Here is a 19,723-nt window from a genome sequence, read left to right as displayed (position 1 = left end):
GTAGGGGAAAAAAGGCAGCAATAGAAGAAACAGAGTATAACCAACTCTGGATAAAATTATGAGACTTTAAGGAATTAACTAGACTTTGTTTGAAATGTACATTTTTGGATGCTGCTCTTTTTATGGCTCTTAAGAAAATGTAAATAGACTTTTGATCTATTTTATCCCCCCACCTTTTGTTTATTCATCATACTGACCTTGATTGATAACAATTCTAGCTCAGAGAAAGTGTAGTAATATGGGTTTGTCTATCATGGGAACTCCTCAATCAATTTTATAAGCCCTCCCCAATCAATTTGGTAAGATTTCATAGTGAAGGTTTTTGAAGGAAGGGACACCTACTTGTCTATGTTCCTGAGAAGACTCAGCAATAAGAAAATGGGGATTGGTCTGCCAATGTCTAGGGTTGTCTTAAAATATTTGGCAACTAGAGTGAATTATGAGAAGATGGCAGAATAGATCAGAAAATTCCAAGCTCTCCAGATTTCCCCCACAAATATCACAGCCTAGGGAAGAATATAGAGCAGTTAAAAACAAAGAGGAATTAGGGCAGAATAGTGTTCCTCCTGGAACAATCTCCTTGACCATTGCTCCTCTCTATGTGTTGTTTTTCCTCATTAGAATGTAAGTTTCTCAAGGCTACCCTACTTAGCTCACAATAAGTGTTTAAGAAGTATATTCTTGCCATTTCTCATATAGGATACTCCATCTCCCCTCTCTGTATCATTTTTAAAAATTCTGATTATCATGAATGGAATTCTATCCCTTGTACCCTCTTGAAATCCCTGGTTTCCTTCAAGAGTTGGCTTAAGCAATGCATGAAGCCTTTTCTGTGGTAAGGCAATCACTTAAAGATTGCCTGGGAATGTTTGGGTGAGAAGGGAATAGGAAATCAGTCTTCACATAGGGGCTGACAGAGGAAAGAATTAGACTTGATTTGCTGGGCTAGAAGGCAAGATTTGAAATAATGGGTAGAAGCTGTAAAGAAGCAGATTCAATTTGTTGTAAGCAAAATTGACAATTAGTAGCTAAGTACTATTATTTAGTACTAAAGTTCAATGACTGACTTTGTAAGTAATGGGTTATCAGTACTGGAGATATTCTATTTAGGATGAAACATTGAGTAATGACTTAGAAGGCACAGTGCATAGAACACTGAAGCCAGGAGAACCTGAGTTCAAACTTAGCCTCAGACACTTATTAACTGTGTGATTCTGTGTAAGTCACTTAACTTCTATTTGCCTCAATTTCCATAAATGTAAAACAAGATTAATATATACTTTAATACACACTCACCCATACATGCAGAAAAATGAATAAGACAAAATAAAAGTAGTTAAATATAAAATAGTTTGGTAGGGAGGATAGTAGTTGGGGGAGGGTGGGAATCAAGGAAATGGTATTTGAGTTTCTTCTTCAAGGAAGAAAAGAGATTCTATGAGACCAAAGATAAGAAGGGAATGAATACATTCTAGGAGATTGCTGTCATTGAATCTTTTCAGTCATGTCTGAGTCTTTGTGACCTCATTTGGAATTTTCTTATCAAAGATATTAGAATATTTGTCATTTCCTTCTCCGATTTTTTTTTCAATTTTTGTATCTTTTTTTTTTTTTTTTTCCAAATAAGGAAACTGCCACAAATAGGAGAAAGTGACTTATTACCCACGATCACACAGCTAAGTACTAGTCTGAAGTCAGGTCTTCATTTAAGAAATATCACTTTGGTCTGCAGGAAGGACTGGAGGGTGAGCGATTTGAAACTGGGAGACCAGTCAGGAAACTGTTGGAAAAACCTAAATGAGAAGTGATAAAGATCTGAACTAAGGAGACAACTGTATGAACAAAGAAAAGGGGAAAGGGAAGAGAACATGTATTTTTATGGCATATGCCACTTGCCAGACCACTGTACTAAGTGTTTTACTGAGATCTTATTTGATCTTCACAAAATCCTTGCAGGGTAGGTGCTGTTTTTATCCTCATTTTACAATGGAGGAAACTGAAGCTGATTTGCCCAGGGTCACACAGCTAATAAGCATCTGAGACTAGATAAGAAAGATAATGTTGTGGAAAGAATAAATGAACAATTGAACTATGAGTTTGAAGGAAACAGTTTCTTCCCTCCCTCCCCCCCCCAAAAAAATCTAGAAGACAATTATCTTTGAGACCAAGGAAATAGAGTTATAGGATTATAGAGACCCTCAGGCTGGCAAGAGAAAAATATTTCTGAACTGATTTAAAAAAAAAAATTCTTTTGAGGAAGGCTTCCACTAGCTTAGAGATTTACTGCCCAAACAAGGTGTTATAATCAGACTTACTAGAGTAAAAAATGTTATTTCACTGGAACACATCTGGTTTTGGGCAACTCCTAAAACTCTAAGGTTAATAAATTTCTCCCAAATTGCTTGATATAACCTTTTCTTCAACTTTTCAAAAAAGGAAAGTGGTCTAGTAACTAATAAGCAAATTGATCCTTCCTCTATGCCATATGATTCCCTAAGATCATATAAAATCCTCTATGTGTGTGTATATCTCCTTTTGTTTAAGGCCATAGCTAGCTATCCACCTGGCAAATGCCCATCAGTTGATGCTAATTAACCTTTTGGTTTTCTCACCTTTCCTTTTGATTTATTAGCCTCCAGTCAAATGGACTATTGGGGGGGGGAGTTTTATTCTCCTATCTTAGGATCTTTGAATTCAATGATTTCCCCATCAATGTGGAAATAGTGATGGCAAAATCTGATAAGTAATTGGGCTATTTGGTATGAAGGAGAGTCAGGAATCAAATATAATACCAAGGTTATGTACTGAAGCTTCCAACTCTCAGAGTATGTAAAGAAGACCCAAAGGAAGAAGGAGGACCAAAGTCAATGGTCCTAGATTGTGGGTCATCAACGGGATATACTGGATATGTCAGGTTTAGGTCAACAAAATCAGACAAAATTGCTGGAACTCTATATTCCCATAAATCAGCCGGAGTCAGGATCACTAAACGTCTTTATTCTAGATCTTTTCCTTCCCCTCCAACGCCAGGTCACGAGTGCGAGAGCGCGTGAGTTCCACCACCCAAGTTTCTCCTACTCCTCCCACACAAGTCACTTCCCCCTCTTTGTCCCACCAATCAAGTCAGCACAGAACAGCTGGGGTGGGTCAACTTTCAAACAAGTTAATAGGGAACCATCCAATTGGCAATTAGTCTCACGTGCTTCATTATCCAAGTGCATTGCTCAGTTCTAGCCCTTTACACAAAATCATTTTTATTGGGAACCCAAGAAAGTTCATTGTAAAGAACAATGGTTTTATAATTGTTCATTTAAAAATTCAAGCCTCACTCTAGTGCCTATCTACCTCTTTCAATACTTCTGCCCATACAACTTTGGCAAAAAAAAAAAAAAAAAAAAAAAAAAAAGGAGAAGGAGAAGGAAGAAGAGGAGGAAGAGAAGGAGGTTGCTAAAAAATAGAGAAAACTTTCTCCTCTATTTTCCTTTTGTGATGATGATACCATACACAAGACTCCCTAGTAAAGCAATGAGGAAGTGAAGTTGGGAGTGAAGCATAAAATGTGTATTTCTTCAAGTTCTTTTTTTGGGTACCATCGAATCACAGATTTAAAGGATCAAACCTCTGTTTGTTGTGCCCAATAAAAGTTCCCTTTTATTGTCCTGCCTCAGTTCCCTAAATTTTCTGCTTCAGTTCCTTGAATTGTTCTGCCTCAATCCCCCTGGTTGCAACCCCCCTTCTGACCATTAGGACTGATATAACTTAGGGCTGGCTACTCTAAGATTATAAATTGTAAATGTTTAATCCCAGATAAGGAGGAAGACCTTCTATCTTAGACATCATGACTCCAGACTTCCCCAACTTACCAGAATGACCAGTGCTCACTCTGCCATCCCCCTGTCTGTCTTTGTTCTCCCTCCCATAAAGAATCTCTGGAATCTCACATTCGATGCTGGATTCTTTAAGATGAAAGTCTCATTCAGCCTGGGATCAAAATGGATCTTTTGGTCCCAGAAAATCTTTCCCTCTCAGAAATCCAAATAAAACATTAAAAACTCTCTAATCTCTATCTTGCCTCAGTTTCTCCAGCATTACATTTTTCAATTTTTGTTCACACCCTCCCTGTAACAGGCAAGAGATACAAGAATCTAGATGCAAAAACATCTCTAGGCCTACATCTGTTTTGGAGAGGGTGTTCTTTTTCTATATTCCTCAGAATCTACCACCCTCTTCACAAATTTCATTCAAACATATGGAAGTATCCACCTTGACTCTACTGCTCCAACAGTGCAAGTGTCTGTACTTTTAACCTGGATTTTAAATCAAATGGGCATCCTCTTAGAAGCAGAGCACATATTGATTTTTTTTAATGGTTCCACACAAGTATTTAAGAACCAAAACATCTGAGGCAACTCAGGAACTGACAGGCTGTGAAATGTTTGCTTAACAATATATAGAACAAACTGATCCCACCTGACAATTGATGTTACATAAATACAAAACAGTTCCTTCAGTGCTGTCATTTTATGAAAGGAACAACATAGGATGCAGTTAAATCTTTTCTATGCCTTTTTTTGCTAAAGAGCAGTGTTGGAACTAAACAAAATTGTCTTTGGCATTACCTCCCCTTCTCCCTCCTCTCCCTTTGGCACACAAACACATCCACCCACAAAGACATCCTACGCAAACATCCTCTTTTAGCATGACAGAATCATTGAATTTTGGCAGTGGAAAGGACAGAGAAGAGATGATGGGGTCCAACCTCAACAAATGAATTCACTACAGCAACAATTACACTAAATGATTATTCAGGTTCTACTTGAATAATTCTTTAAACAAGGAACTTTTCATTAGGAACTAATGTGGCATAACGGATAGGGTGATGAACCTGAAAATAGGAAGACAGGTTTGAATTTTGTCTTTGACTCTAGCTGTATGATCACTAGTGACTTAACCCCTTGAAGTCTCACTTGTAAGATACCTATGGTATCACAGAATGCAACTAAAAGAAGATAATACATGTAAAATTCCTTGCAAATTTTGAAGCTCTATAATAATGTTAGCTATTATTAGCTTAAGCCAAAATTGTCCCCCTATAATTTCTACTCATTGGTTCTATTTATACCCTCTGAAGCTTCATAGAATATCTGATCCTAGTTCGCCATGACACTATTAAAAATATTTGTAAATAGCTATTATTTCCTTCCTAGGATTAAAGAATTTAAAACTATAAAGATTTTCAGAGATTAGTTAATCCAACACCCTCATTTTACAATAAGGAAACTGAGGCAAACAGAGTTAAATGATTTGTCCAATGATCACATAAGTAGTAAGATCTGAGGTCACATTTGAATTCAGGAAGATGTCTTCCTGATAGCAAACTTTTCTATCTATAGATAGAAGGGATTTCAGAGATCAGTTCTAAACCCCTCATTTGAACGATGAGAAAATTGAGTCCCAAAAAGGTTGTGATTTTCATGTTGGAAGTTAATATCCATAGGGTTGAAGCCATGAAGCACATTGGTGATACACACTCTGATTGTTCCAGGAATGTAGTCACTATGAAGGGTTGTATGAATGATAGTAGTTGAGACTTGAGCAAATCAACTGTCTTATAATAACACAATCAAGGATTCAATACAAACGAAATTCAGTGTCTCTGATTTCAGGGGGTTTTTTTGGGGGGGAGAAGTTATTTAGTATTTTTCCCAGTTACATTCAAAACAATCATTTTTAAGATTTTTGAGTTCTAGGTTCTCTCCCATATCCCTACCCAAAACTAAGAAACAACATGTGAAGTTATATAAAACATTTCCATAAAAGTCAAATTGTAAAAGAAAACATAGATCTCCCATCTTAATGAAAATAAAAAACCCTCAAGGAAAATTAAGTTAAAAATAAAGAGAGATCGAGAAATAGAGAGAATGCTTCAATCTGGATTCAGACTCGATCAGTTTCTTCTCTGGGTATGGATAGGATTTTTCATCATAAGTCTTCAGAGTAGTTGTGGATGATTGTACTACTGAGAATAACAAAATAATTTACATCTGGTCATTCCAGAACATTGCTATTATTTTGTATACAGGATATTTCACTTTGTTCATGAAGGACTTTCCAGGTTTCTTTTTTCCCTGAGAGCATCCTGCTCATCATTTCCCAGAAAACAATAATATTCCATCAGAGAAACTTGCTTTGAATTTCTTTTTACAATTACCATTGCTAATTGTATCCCTCTCCCATTTATTCTCTCTCTCCTTTCACCCTGTCCCTCCTAAAAATTGTTTTGCTACTAATTGCTCCCTCCCTCAATAAGCCCTCTTTTATCACTCCTTCCCCTCTTCCCATACCTCATTCACCTCCTATTTTCCTGCAGGGTGAGATAGATTTCTATACTCCTACTGAGTATGTATGTTATTTACTATTTGAGTCAATTCTAATGAGATTAAGGTCATTCAATTCCTTTCTTCTCCCCCTCTTCCCCTTCACTATAAAAGCTTTTTCTTGCCTCTGTTTTTATGGCAGATAATTTGCACCTTTCCCTTTCTCCCAGTACCTTCCTCTCTTACCCTTTAATGTCATCATTTTTTAAGAAAAGTTATTATGGGCAGCTAGGTAGGACAGTGGATAGTGCACCAGTCCCGAAGTCAGAAGGAACTGAGTTCAAATATGGTCTCAGGAATTTAACACTTCCTAGCTGTGTGACCCTGGGTAAGTCACTTAATCCCAATTGCTTCAGGGAAAAAAAAAAAAAAAAAAAAAAAAAAAAAGGTATCATCCCTTTACATTCAACTCATACCCATGCCCTCTGCCTATATATACTACTTCTAACTACTTTAATAATGAGAACATTTTAACCAGTTATAAGTTACATCCTCCCATGTAGGAACATAAACAAACTTTATTAAGTTCCTTATGATATCACTTTCCTGATAACCTCTTTATGTTTGAAAATTAAATTTTCCATTCATTTCTGGTCTTTTCATCATGAATGCTTAAAAATCCTCTGTTTCATTGAATGACCATCTTTTCTTCTGAAGGATTATATTCAGTTTTGCTGGGTAGGTGATTTTCGGTAGCATTGCTCCATTGCTCTCCAAAAAATCATTTAATGTAGAACCTGCTCCACCTTGTGTTATCCTGACTGTGGCTCTATATACTTGAATTGTTTCTTTTGGAATTCTTATAATATTTTCTCCTTGACCTGGGAGTTCCAGAATTTGGCTATAATATTCCTAGGAGTTTTTATTTGGGGATCTCTTTCAGGAAGTGATCTATGGAGTCTTTCAATTTCAACTCTTTGTTAAAATAGAACTCTGTTTCTGGTGGAGGGTGTACCTCCCAAGCTTCAGGTGTACTTCTGTTTTCAGAAATCCTTCTAGGAATCTGACCATAAGCACTCTTTTCTACCTTGGAACTATTAGGTATGCCCCTGCCCACTGTAGCTATGAGATCTAGTGTGCTAGGGGGAGTTGAGTCTCCACTGACTGGGACTGCACACCAGACTCCCACCCTATTGCCACAGACCCTCTCCACTGAAATTCCGAGTTCTTCCTGGTGTCTCTGGGCTGAGAGGTCCAGAAGCCTCCAGCACTGCTGCTAATTCAGAGCCACCCCCCTCACTGATGCAGGAGCTGGTGCCAGAGCCAGACCCGTGCTGGAATTGGGCACTATGCTCCCACTCTAGTTCCACAGACCTTTTCGACTGACTTTCCAATTTTTGTTTGGTGTCTCTTAGCTGAGAGGTCTGCAAACCATCATTACTCCCACTGGTTCAGAGGTCAGGCTGGAGCTGTATCCTGGGCTGCATACTGGACTCCCACTTTTTCTGCTGAACTTCTAAGTTGCCTTCAGCTAGAAAATGTTCTACTCCATCTTTTAGAGTTTTCTGATGCTCTAAAAATTGTTTAGAGTCATTATTAAAAGGAATTTGGAGCAGTTTGGGGGAGAGATTGAGCAAGTTCCTTCCTTTATTCCACCATCTTAGCTCTATCTCTTCTCTTATCTCACTTTTCAATGAACAATTTTCCCAAGGAGGTAGATGGTTATGCTGGAGCAGAGTGACTTTCTTTTGTACCTTTTCTATAACTGATCTGACCGGTAGATGATCGCCCTAGACCTTTTAGTTTTGACACTGGACTCTGCCTAGAACCCATAAACATTTACCCTCTGGTTCATTCACATTCTGGCTTTGGGTTTACATCTTCCAGTATATAGCCAGATAGTATAGTGAATAGAGTACCAGACCTGGAGTCAGGAAGATGTGAGTTCAAATATGACTTCCAGATACTTATTAATGGTATGATCTTGGATAAGTCACTTCACCTTGTTTTGGCTCAGTTTCCTCATCTGTAAAATGAGCTGGAGAAGGAAATCACTTGTTTAACCTATATCAAATTGTCTGATGTTTTGATAAGGGAGGAGAGAGGGAGAAAAAATTAGAACATAAGGTTTTGCAAAGGCGAATGTGAAAAATTATCTTTGAATGTGTTTGGAAAAATAAAATACTATTAAAAAAATTCACCTGTGAATATACCTGGATTTTTTTTCTGTGGGACATTTTACTGTATTATTTCTTCCCTGAGATTGTTCTATTTCCTGTGGTATTTTTGGTAATTCATATTTTAGAGCCAATTATCTATTTAATTTCTCTAACATTTTTAGTTATATAATTGGCTAATATTCACTAATAATAGTCTTAATTTCTTTTGAGTGTACCTCCTGGGCTTTTTAAAAAATTCTGTTGATTTGTGTTTTCTTTCCTTTTAAAATTAACTCAGCTAATGGATTGCTCCTTTCATTGGACTTTTAGGGAAAAAAAAGTTTCTGGTTTTATTTATCAAATTAATGACTTTCATTTTAAACAATTCTATTTATGTCTGCCCTTAGTTCTGTACTAAATCCACTTCATCATAATCATTGTTCTAGCCTGTTGAGAGCATTTTGGTCCCTGATCCTGTTAATTAATGAAACTGTTATCAAAGGGGAGGGGGGGAGAGAGAAAGCTAGAGAGAGAGGTAGAGACAGAGACAGAGATAAAGTCATTAACATTCTTCCATCTTTGAGTGTTATGAAGTTGAGGCCTAAGATAATAATTGAGGAACAGGACTTCATACTCAAAACTATAATTGCCATAGTGACAGCTTACTGAGGGAAAGTTTTCTGTTTTGTTTTCAATAAAATTTATTCTATAATTTTAAGAACTACATACATTCCCCCCACCCCAGGATGGGGTTAACTGACTTGCCCAGGGTCACACAGCTAGGAAGTGTTGTGTCTGAGACCAGATTTGAACTCATTCTATTTAGTTAGGTCAAAGCCATAGTTCATATTTCATCCCTCTAGATACCAGGATACCAGGGCCTACCTAAATAAAACTTCAATATCTTCTCTGCCAATTGCTGGGGAACAAACCCCATCTTCTTCTAATACTTGTATTTCTTGTTTGGAAAACAGTAATTATGTCAATATTACTACTGTTGCCAGGAAAAAGTATGATAATCTATTATCCTCATAATTCTCCTTAGAATCCTTCAGACTCCCCATCCCCAACTCCCTTCATTGAGCATCACTTTCTTATATATTATTTGTCCTTCATTCTCAAAGAGGATTAATGACATCAGGAAGGTGATATCCTGATTTTTAAATTGAATGGGATAAACTGAGTGAAGACCTCTCATGGGAAGGTGGCCTTGACCTATGATTTAATTGTAACTTGCAACTTAGCAATAACAAGTTGAGTTATAGCTATAGCTAAAAAGCTGCAGGTGTTTGATTTATCTTGGATGATTTCCCCTCCTGTTAATTAACATTTTAAAGTTTGTAAATGGATAAAGAGTTTGTTATTTCCTAGTATTCTTACATTTCTGGGATAGATTTCCACATTTAGGGTGTAAGCCTGGACTCCCCCAGATAAAGGGACAAAACGTCAGGGGGCTTCTGTATAATCTTGTGTTTTGCAGTTCACACTTTGTACTTCTTTACTGACATCTTATCTGTTGGGAGTTGTCCTTTTTCCCACCGAGGTTGTAATAAATCCTTTTTTTTTTTTTTTTTTTTTTTAAATTTGAGAGTCTGATTTTAATTCGATAAAGGTTGCTGTCCCATGCAGTTTTGAAGGTTTGTTCTGGGAGATTTCGTGTTCATGAGGGATCTCTCCCATACCAAATCCTTGGGCAGACACCCTCTGAAGAGTTCTGTGGTGGTCCTTGGACTCAGCTAGGGAACTCCCAATAAGGTAAACTTTTAAAAAGAGATACTCAGAGAAAACAAAAAAGAAGTGGACTAGCAAAGGTAGAGGATTAATTTGGCTCAGGAGATAATCCAGCTGAGAAAAGTTTGAAATCAGTGAGGTAAAGTGTGCACAACCCAGGTAGGGCAAGCAATTGGTGAGAGAGGGAGAGACTCTGTTGAGGTTTAGAAGGGGCCCCCAAAAGATTGGGGGTTGTAGACTGGTGTTGTAGGTGTCTCAAAAGAATTTGCAGGCTTGAACCCACATCCAAGTCAAGGGACAAAGTTTATTGTCATTATAACACCAATTGAAGCAGGCTAGATTCCAAAGGAATTTAGCAAACAATCAAGAGAAAGGAGATAGATTTATAGGACAGACTTAGCTTATGTTAGTTATTGTAGGTTTGAGGGATGGTATATTCACTATTGTCTCAGGAACTTGATTAACACTGACCAATAGATTACTTGTCTGTCAGTCAGTGATATTTGTAGAGTTTGTGAGAAATTAAATTTTTATTGCGTGAAAATTAAAGATAATGGACAGATAGTGAAGGAAATTGCCAAAGACATCAGAAAATTGATCCATGTCCCATTCCAGACCTGATCCTCACTGATGGGATGTATGGTATGACATCAGATGATGGCAGGTACCAAAAGCTGAGGTTGGGTCATATGAAGAATTCACAGTGGCTGTTCTCTTTGGTAAAAGGTAGATTTATTGTAGATTTATTTGAAGTAAGTTAAGAAAAAAATGAAGGGATGGTAAATATGAAATAGTGCTGGGAGAGCATATGAAAGACAAGCTCCTCAGAGGAACTCACAATTTCCTAAAGGGAGCACACCATTACGTTGGGGCATGCCCTTAGCTGGCAGACTAAATCCTGAAAAGGACTGAACACTCTAATAATCTTAGCCATAAGGAAGAGAAATGGGGTTGGGAAGCATGATGGAGTTAGGGGAGATGGGAGATCACATGACAGGGGGAAGGGAAAAGACATCACAAGGCAGAATGCTGTGGTGGGCTGACCCAAAGGAAGGTAGCAGCCAGGGATGGCCCACAGATAGATTTTGAGGGGAAAGTTTCATCTCAGGGACATGATTGGGATTTCCACAGAGGAAAGATTAAACAACCTGGAGTGGGAGGTCCAGTTCAACTTGGAGTATTAAAAGGATGAAGATGGCCCTGGTAGGAGGGGAGAAAAAAAGGGACAAACCAACTCCAGAGGGATTAGAGACTGAGAACAAGATGATTGAAGAAATGTATCAAGAATGGTGCAAGAGGTCTTCAAAGGTTGATAAATAAGAGGAGGGATTGAATTGCATAAATTGAGTGAAAACCTCTCATAAGAATGTGGCTTTAACTTGTGTCCTAATTGTGATTTGAGACTTTGCAATAAAAAGTTGAGCTACAGATAAAAAGCTGCAGGTGTTCAATTGTCTTGGATGAACATTTCCCTTCTGTTTCCCCTTCCCCACCCACCTCTTAATTAGCATGTAAGAGTTTATAAATCAATAAAGAGTTTATTTATAAGTGTTCTTTCATTTCTGGGATAGATTTCTGCATTTAGGGTATAAGCCTGGACTCCCCCAGACAATGGGAGAAAAGATGGGGAGAAGGGAACTTTTGGTCTATATAATCTTGTGTTTTGGAGTTTGTATTTTGCACTTTTCTACTGATATCTTGTCTAGTGGAAGTTGCCCTTTCTTGCAAAATCATAATAAATCTTTTTTTTTTTTTTTAACTTTTTACCTTGAGAATTTATGATTGTAATTTGGATAAGGGACACTGTCCCACACATAAGTAAATTAGATTTAAGTTTGGTAGAGTGGTTCAAATTCACCAGCCTCACTGTCTCCTCCAGAGTCATCTGGGTCCAGTAGCAAGTCATTAATCAGGACAACTAGAGAAGGCCCTAGATGCAGGAGACCTTGATCTTTTCAAGTTAAGGTCTTTTCCAGATCTCAATTTGTCTGAAGCTACATCCATTCAGTGATTACGGCTAGGTTAATCAGTTGCTGTTCTTCATTCTCAAAGAAGACCAAAATGACATCACTATGTTAGAATCAAAGTACAGTGTGTCCAACTAGGGCTGATCAGATAGACCCCATGTGAGCTTGGAATGTTCTACTCCAGGTCAGGCACAAATACTCCGTTGGGGTGAATTTTCTAACTTTGCATATCTCACATTTCTTCTGAAATAATTCATTTTGACTTTGTACTGAGAGCACAGCACCTTTTCTGATAGAAGAATGCCATACTGGATTGTCCTATGCCAGTGTCTCCTGTATCATACAACCCATTCTAAAGTTCTTAAGACAAACTTTGAGAGTGTCCTTGTATTACTTTTTCTGACCACCTTATGAGCACTTGCTCTGTGTAAGCTCTTCATATAATAGTCTTTTTGGCAAATGCATGTTTGGCATTTGAAAAATGTGTCCAGTCCAACAGAGTTATGCTCTCTATTGCAGAGTCGGAGTGCTTGGCACTTTAGTTCAAAAAAGGCCCTCAGTGTCTGATATCTTATCCTGCCAGGTGATCTTCAGAATCTTGCTAAGACAATTCAGATGGAAGCAATTCAATTTCCTGACATGGAGCTGGTAGAGTATCCAGGTTTCACAGGCATACAATAATGAGGTCAGCACAATGGCTCTGTAGGCCTCCAATTTGGTACTTAGTCTAATACCTCTTTTCTCCCTCATTTTCCTTTGGAGCCTCCCAAACCCTGAGGTAGATCTGGCAATGTGTGTTTCAACCTCATTAGCAATGTGGACAACTTTAGAAAGTAGACCGCCAAGGTAAGTGAACTTATCCACAGCATTCAATACTTCTCCATTGGCTATGACCAATGATTCCACAAATGGATGGCTGATGGAGTATCTGTGTTTTCTTGGTGTTAGTTGTTAAACTAAATTTACCATAAGCAACAGAGAATTAATCCATACTTTGTTGCACCTCAATTTCAGAGAATGCTTTGAGTACACAATTATCTGCAAATAAAAAATCATGCACCAACACTTCCTCTACTTTAGTCCTGGCTCTTGTACCTTTTTCAAGTTGAAGAATTTATTATCAGTGTAAGAGCTGACCTTGATGCCAAGTTCATCTTGATTGGATGTGTTTGACAACTTGCCTGAAGCAATCCCCATTCAGTCATTAAGGCTAAGTTAAAAAAAACTTAGCCTTTTTTACTTAGTTTAAAAAAATCAATCTGGGAGGGGAAGACCCTCAGGATTTCTGGTCAAAACAGAAACAACTGTTATTTACATTCACTCTGAGCTGATTGAACCCAAAGAATGATTAAATGAGGCTCGGCCTGGGACTTATTGCTGGTTAATTGATTCATTCATTCAATAAGAGCTTTTACTAATGTATTATTTTATAGCTGAGAATTGGTCTATCCATTCTGAAAATGAACTTGGAATTACAGGTCAACTTCAGAGATATTGTGTATTTGGTTTCAAACTACCTCAATAAAGCAAATATTGCAATAAAAGGAATCCCATGAATTTTTTGGTTTCCCAGTGCATATTTAAACTATTGTATTGTAATTGCAGAGGTGAATTGTTAGGATTGGACTGATATGTTTGTTAGTTTTGCTGAATTGATTTTCTCTTTAAAAATTTTAGTGAGGGATGGCTCTCTGGGGCAAGGGAGATATATACTGCATACACACATGCGCACACACATATGTACATATAGTTGACACAGAGTGAGCATAGTATTATTATTAGTATATACACAGTAAATATATAGTAAAAAGGATGAATCAGAGAGAATATATGGTTCATTAGTTATGATGAAAGTGTTCAAGATGAAAGCTTCTTGGTCAAAAACAAAAGATGCATATTTTCAAATATTCCTTAATGGCTCTGATAAAGTGTTCATCTGGTTATACACACACATACATATGCACACACTATATATATAAAATACTCAGACATTTATATATATATAGATAGATAGATATTCACATACATGTACTATATACTTTCAATGTATGTTGATAGTATATACATGTGTATGTTTAAACACACGTATGTCCATATGTGTGAATGGCAAATGGTAATAACAAGAGATTTAATTAAAACAAACCAAATATTTATTAACTACCTATTCATATATAGAACACTGTATTAGGGATTAGGTAGGGAAAATAAAAGAGAGAGAGAGAGAAAGAGGGAGGAAAAGGGAGGGGGAAAAAAAAGAAAGAGGGAAGGAGAAACAAAGTGAAATTTATCTGAAGAAACAGAGATATAGGTATCTAAATAATACACCAACCAACTTAGTTTTTCAAAAGGCACAAAATAGGGTGGCTCAGTAGATCGATTGTCAGTCCTGTAATTAGAAGGACTCATCTTTGTGAGTTCAAATCTGGTCTCAGCCACTTACTGGTTGTGACCTTAAGAAAATCTCAACCCTTTTTGCTTCAATCTCCTCATCTGTAAAATGAATTGGAGAAGGAAATGGCAAATCACTCCAGTATCTTTACCAAGAAAACCTCAAATGTGGTCATAAAAAGTTGGACATAACTGAACAATAGAGTATAGCATGATCCTATAAAAAATATCAGAAAATTAATCGGATTTTTGACAGGATTACTCAACTAATAAATGAGGAAAATGCTGAGAAAATATCAGGGGTGTACTAATTGTTTAATTTTCAGTGTAAGGATTTACAATTTGAAATCTGGCAAAGGATAAAAATCAGATCTTGATTTATTGTTTTGTTGAATGCCTAGACTTAAGAAAATGATAGAGATAATAAAGCACATTAAATATAAAAGTGCATTGTGCTTTTTGGAGATCCAATTGTTAGCATACCCCTGGATATAGTTTACATAGATTTCAGCAAGCTTTTGAATATTTAATAATTCTTGTGGAAAAAATACTGTGACCTGGATTAGATGATAATTCAGATTTACAACTGATTAAAATAGTTCCTGTTAATGTTTCAATTTCAGCATAACAACTGGATCTCTGAAAATAAACAACATTCCCCAAACTTTCTTAACAAATGTTGTTTCTCAACAAAACAATAAGTCAAGCTCTGATTTATACCAAGATATAAATGCTCAACCTGAAATTTTAACCATTAGGTCTCCATAGACTGTGTGAGTAGGATATATCATATCTTTTCTCCAGGAGAAGGCCCCAGTAATATTTACTTGGCCCCTGTTTTTTTTTTTTTACATCCTCATTAGTGAAATGGATAAAAGCAAGTGATACAAACCTGGGAGAAACCTAGTCTGAATGACCTAGTCATGTTAAAAAAATTATCTTGATGAGTTAAATCTAATAAAATGAAATTCAAAAGAGAGAGTGTAAAGTTTTGAATTTAGGTACAAAATAAAATCATCTTTACAAGTATACAATAGGAGAGTCATTGTTAGCAGTTGTTTGAAAAAAATTACCTTGGAATATTAGGAGATTACAAGTTCCATATGAATTACCACTTTGATGTTGCAGCCAAAAGAACTGTGGCCTTGAACTAAATTAAGAGGGGTCACAATTTCTAGAAAGAGGGCAGTATTAATGCTTCTACACTCTGACCTCATCAGACCTCATCTGGAATAAAGTGCCTGCCTATTCATAGGGTTACTCTTAAGGATTGAATGAGATCATGGGTGTGAAATTTACAGAGGTAAAGGATGACAGAGGGAAGAAGATGGATTGTCTAGGAAGAAGGCAGAGATGAGTATAGGATGACTGTTTTTGTACATAGTTAGGGGTAAGGCTGGATCTTAACTTTCTCAAGTCATTGTGACATTTACTGACATGCAAAATGCACCTTACAGTGTTTGTTTTCTCACAATAGTCTTGAAAAATAAATGATGCAAATATAATTTTCCCCATCTTATAGGTAAGAAAACCAAGACACATAACCCTCCCTCCCCACAAAAGTAAATAAGTGACAAGAATCAGGTCCTGGTCCTCTCTCAATCCTAGTCCAATATTCTTTCATTTATACAAAGGGCATGAGCCATGGAGAATTATCACCTCACCCATGACACTTTCTCTGATATCTCTAGCTAAGAGAATTAAAAGCCTTCCTTCTTCAGTCTCACATGCTACTCTGACATCTTCTTATATACTTAATCAATATTTTATTATAGTTTTGTAATATCTCATCTCTATGCTCCATTATCCTTGAGAAGATGGGAAGTAGTTATTTTCATTTTAGCAACTCAAGACCTACTGCAACATCTTAATGATAATAACTTATTTACAATATCTGTATATCACCTCAAGGTTTACTAAGTACTTTCTTCATAATAAGGAAGAAAGAAACAAGTATTAAAACTCCTACTATGTACCAGGAACTGAGCTAAGTTCTGTACAAATATCTCATTTGATTTGCTATTACTTTTCCCCTTTTATAGTTGAGGAAACTGAGGCAAGCAGAGTGTTTTAAATAAATCCAATTAAGGTAGCCTGAGGTATAGACTCAAAGATCAAATTAATTAACAAGTAAATGTGGAAACAGGCAGACAGAAATCTAGTTGTTTGTGCTTCCTTCTCAAAGAGGACAAATATTGTTGTGATTTCTGGTTGAATTGGATTTAAATGGGGCAGTTACACAAAGTTCCCAGCTTCATACCTGTATGAAGATATCTGTATCTAAGGTAGAATTTGAACTGAGGACTTTTGTATTCCAAATCTAGCACTCTACTTTCTATAGTTATCTACAGTTATACAGTTATATAGTTTACATATACAGATACAGTTATCCTTTATCTCCAAAATCAGCATCCTTTCCCCTATGTCATATTTGATTTAATATCCACATGTTATAGATTAGAAATTGATATTTAAAAAAATTTTACCCATGGCCAAGCAAATAGTGTCAGAAATGGGTTCAAACTTATGGCTCATGTTTCCGAATTCCAATTATCTCTTTTGATCCTTAAAATAATGTGTTTGGCACGCTGGATATTTCTATCCCTATTTTTAGAAGAAAAAAGTGAAATTCAGAGAAGCTTAAATGATTTATCCAAAGATAGTGAGTAAGCTTCAGAACTCCTGTCTTTTAAGTCTAGGGCTTAAATTTCCCCCCACTCTCCTTTCCCAGTACACATACACACCCATTAACCAATTCCATGCTAGAACCTTTGTCACTCAAAAACACCCCTTGACTTGCCTCTCTTTCTTGTAGCGGGATTGAGGCTTATCGATGATTGAGTCTATTAAATTATCTTTTATCCCTACTCCCACATTTTCTCAAGCTTCTTGATGTGTGAATTCCAATAATGATTTGCTATCAAATTATAAAAGCCTGCAGGTGCAGATAAAGACAAATTTATTTGGTGATGACTCCTTATAGCTGCAGGGTGGCAATAATGAAAATTCAATTACTGATCAATAGCCAGTGAAGGGCATGAATCGCTTGTACAACCTCACTTCCCTGGGCTCAGGCCAATGGCAGCTGCTGCAGATAGTAGCCAAAATATCCTGTAGCGGTTAAATTATGAGCTAGTTCTTCAGGCTTGGAAATGGCTGTTTAATCAACTGGATTCAATCCGGGTATGTCTCCAGTTGACTATCCTAATTTTCAGGTCTCAAAAGGCAGCACATTTTAACTTTTTTTGCCAAACATGCCCAGCTTTCCCCAATACTGTAATAGTAATTGCAGGTTTAAAATTAGGAAATAGGAAATTTGACCCTCACATCAGAATCCAAGGGGGAAAAAAATCAAAATTGCACATTCATTTCCAGCCCTAATGAAAGTATATAGCAGATACATAGTTTGTAGTATGCCCAGGAAATTATTTTTTTTTTAATCCATTGAATCACATTTTAAAGTTAAATTTCTGCCAAGTTCTTCCTTACGATGAGTCTTAAATTTTTGACATTTTGTTTCTCTCTTCATTTTCTATCAGTTATACTACTTGCGTTTCAGCTCCAAAGAACATTTTCCCTTCCCCATAAACTGATCACTAGAAATCGAATCACCATGCAGAGTGATTCAGCTGTAGATACTCAACACCTTCTTCAGGTCCCTAGGTTGCTTCTCCCTCGGATTGGAGTATCAAAGGGCGAAGCAATAAACCCTTTCCAAAAGCCTCCTAGATAAAAAGCTCAGAATATTCTACATATTTCTACTTAGCTTTAGCATCTCTGCTTAATTTCCTTAGGAACACCAGAAAATCAGGCCCTCCCTTTAGTTCTCCCTTTTTCCCCATCCCCAAGCTTTTTAGTTATCTTTTATATATTGTCCTCTTTCATTATCTTGTAAGCTCCTTGAGGGCAGAAATTTTCTTTTTCTTATTTGTATCCCTTGTACTTAGCACAGTGCCTGACACATATGAAGGCAGTTGATAAATGTTTTGAATTGACTCAAATCCTTCTCTGGATATCCAAGTGAGCTCATTGTTGCAATGCCAATTCTCTGTTCAGTTCTATAATGTCAGCTTTGTATTTATATAGTACTTTTTGAAACTTTCAAGATATTTTATAAATTTTATTTTATAATTTATAAGTATTCCTTTATTGCAAATTACTTCATTGTCTATATAAATAAGACTAAAGTCTGAGTGACCAATTGAAGGTCACACAATAAAGGTGTAGTTTTCAATTCTTATTATTGATTCTTATTCCCATTCATTGGAAAGGGGCGGGGGGAGACAAATTTCTTCCAGTGATCATGAAGATAGCTGAAATAGTCTCTGTGGAGAGATTGTTCAGAGATTAAAGACACCAGAATCATCCACAGCAACTACCTCCATCCCATAATTCTTGCTTGCCTCTGTGATGGATCTATAGCCCTTGTCCTCAGAATTTTCTCTCCCCAAAAGGCAGAAAAGGGGGAGATGATGAATCAGTGTCTAGAGTTTAATCAAAACTGCATATCTAATTAAGGAATGTGGAGCAATAAAGTCTGTGGTTCTTTGTCCCCTGCAAAGCTCCCATCCTGTCGGATTAATAATACCTTGCTAAAAGACATCCTGAAGGACATCCAACTGAAGGACAAATACCAATAGATTTACCTAAGTCCTTAAATCAAACTATCAGCAGCTTCCTTAAACTACTCTTCTAATCTCCTTGATCTCTGTATCCAGTGAAAAATGGTTTATTTTCATCTTCTGCCTCATTTTTGTTTCTGGGAGCAATTTTCTTTATCCTTGTAGATATATGGTATATTTTTTGTTTACAGTTACCTATAGTCAGCTATCTGGTGATCATTTTCATTCCAAATATCATGTCATCCACCCTTACCAGTAATTCTAGTAGTCCAAACCCTTTCATTTTACAGATGAGGGCACTCAGATCCAGAGATATAAAATGACTTGCCCAGAATAATTCATATAGTAAATGACAATCAAATCTAGGACTTCTGACTCTAAGCTAGTAGTCTTTCTACTATGTAGCACCTCTAGTTATTAATATTTCTGTTTCATAAATGAGAAAACTGAGGCCTAAAAGAAATTTTGCCCGTGGTCACACACTTATAAGGATAAAAGATGGGTTCAGATTCAGTCTTATAATTCCAGTTATCTCATTT

Source organism: Sminthopsis crassicaudata, chromosome 3, assembly GCF_048593235.1.
Source record: "Sminthopsis crassicaudata isolate SCR6 chromosome 3, ASM4859323v1, whole genome shotgun sequence".
In the NCBI taxonomy this organism is placed as follows: domain Eukaryota; kingdom Metazoa; phylum Chordata; class Mammalia; order Dasyuromorphia; family Dasyuridae; genus Sminthopsis; species Sminthopsis crassicaudata.
The sequence above is the reverse complement of the archived record's forward strand: the minus strand, read 5'-3'. Positions refer to the sequence as shown.